This window comes from Nyctereutes procyonoides, unplaced genomic scaffold (genome assembly GCF_905146905.1).
Source record: "Nyctereutes procyonoides isolate TBG_1078 unplaced genomic scaffold, NYPRO_anot_genome, whole genome shotgun sequence".
Classification (NCBI taxonomy): Eukaryota; Metazoa; Chordata; class Mammalia; order Carnivora; family Canidae; genus Nyctereutes; species Nyctereutes procyonoides.
In genome coordinates, this window is record NW_026575025.1 from 13680751 (window position 1) to 13682560 (window position 1810).

The window sequence follows — 1810 nt, forward strand, 5'->3', positions numbered from 1 at the left end:
TATGCCAGAGAGCAGAAACAGGAAATATAACTCTTGTCACCTCTCAGTTTCCACAAGGGGGTGGGGGTGGGGCTTGTTACCCACCTGTCTTCAGATTCTATCAAATAAGAAGGATCCAGATGCTGAGCAGCCAAAAAGTAACAATTGTTGACTGCACATGGATGGCCTTTCCGAGAATCTGGAAGTTCCCCCAGCCCAGAAAGCAGGAACCCCCCCCTCCCACTCCTCAGATTCCAGATCCATAAACACTGAACGAGCAAATTCCTCAGCAAATGCTGAGCTCTGTATGAAGCATGGTGATGGTATTTCACTTAATTCTCGCCATGAGAGCTCTATTCTTACACCCATCATACAGATAAGGCCCACACAGGTTGCTTGAGGGGTTAGGAACCACTCCTATATCCTTCACCAAATTTGCTGTGGTCAGAACCCTCATGTGTACACATGCTGCTCCCCACCCTATTAATCACATAGTTTTCCTCCTGTATTAATATGGCAAATTACACTAGTTGAATTTCAAAAGTTAAATTTACTTTGCTTTCTTGGGATAAACCCTATTTGGTTAAAACGCATTATCCTCTTCATGTAACTTGTTGGATTTAATTTGCTATCATTTTGTTAAGACTTTTTGTATTGAGGTTTATGAAGGATAGGGGTCTAATTTTCCCTTCTTGCAGTGTCTCTGTTTGGTTTTGGGATCAGGGCAATGTTGGCCTCATTGATGAAGGGGGAAAGTATTCTTTCCTCTTTAATTTCCTGAGAGAGGTAATATAGAATTGGTATTGTCGGGCAGCCCGGGGGGCTCAGCGGTTTAGTGCCACCTTCAGCCCAGAGTGTGATCCTGGAGACCCAGGATCGAGTCCCACATTGGGCTCCCTGCAAGGAGCCTGCTTCTCCCTGTGCCTCTGTCTCTGCCTCTCTCTCTCTGTCTCTCATGAGTAGATAAAATCGTTAAAAAAATAATAATAATAATTGGTATTCTCTTTCTTGAATATGTGGTTTCATTTACCACTAAAGTGATCTAGGCCTAGAGTATTCTTTGTGAGATTTTAAACTACAAATTCAACTTCTTTCATAAGTAGAGCTATTTTCCTTTTTTGGTTTTTAAGATATATTTATTCATGAGAGACAGAGAGAGAGGCAGAAACATAGGCGGGGGGGGGGGGGGCGCGGGGGGGCGGTGGTGGGAAGCAGGTTTCCTGCGGGGAGCCTGATGCAGGACTCCATCCCAGGGCTCCAGGATCACACCCTGAACTGAAGGCAGACTCTTGACTGCTGAGCCACCCAGGTATCCCAAGTTTTTTATTTCTTCTTGACTGAACTAAAATAATTTGGATCTTCCGAGGACTTTGTGGTCATCTAAATTGTCCAATTTATTATCATAAGTTGTTCATAATATTCTTTCTGCTGTTCTAGATTATCTATAGAAACTATAGTGGTTGTACCTCTTTCATTCCTGACACTGGCCATTTGTTTCTTTTTCTCCAGATCAATCTAATTAGAGGCTTATGAATTTTTTTTATTTTTATTTATTTTTTAGCTTTTCAAAGAATCAGCTTTTGGTTCAGTTAAATTTTCTCTATTATTTTTCTATCTCCAGTGTTATAGATTTCTATTTCACCTTTATTATTTCCCTTCTTCTGCTTATACTTTTATTTGCTCTTCTTTTTCTCATTTCTTAAAGTGGAAGCTGAAGTCACTGATTCAACACTCCTATATCCTTCACCAAAATATAGGTTTATCTAACATATAGTTTAGTGCTATAAATTTCCCTCTACATACTGCTTTAGTTGCATCACAAGATACAAGG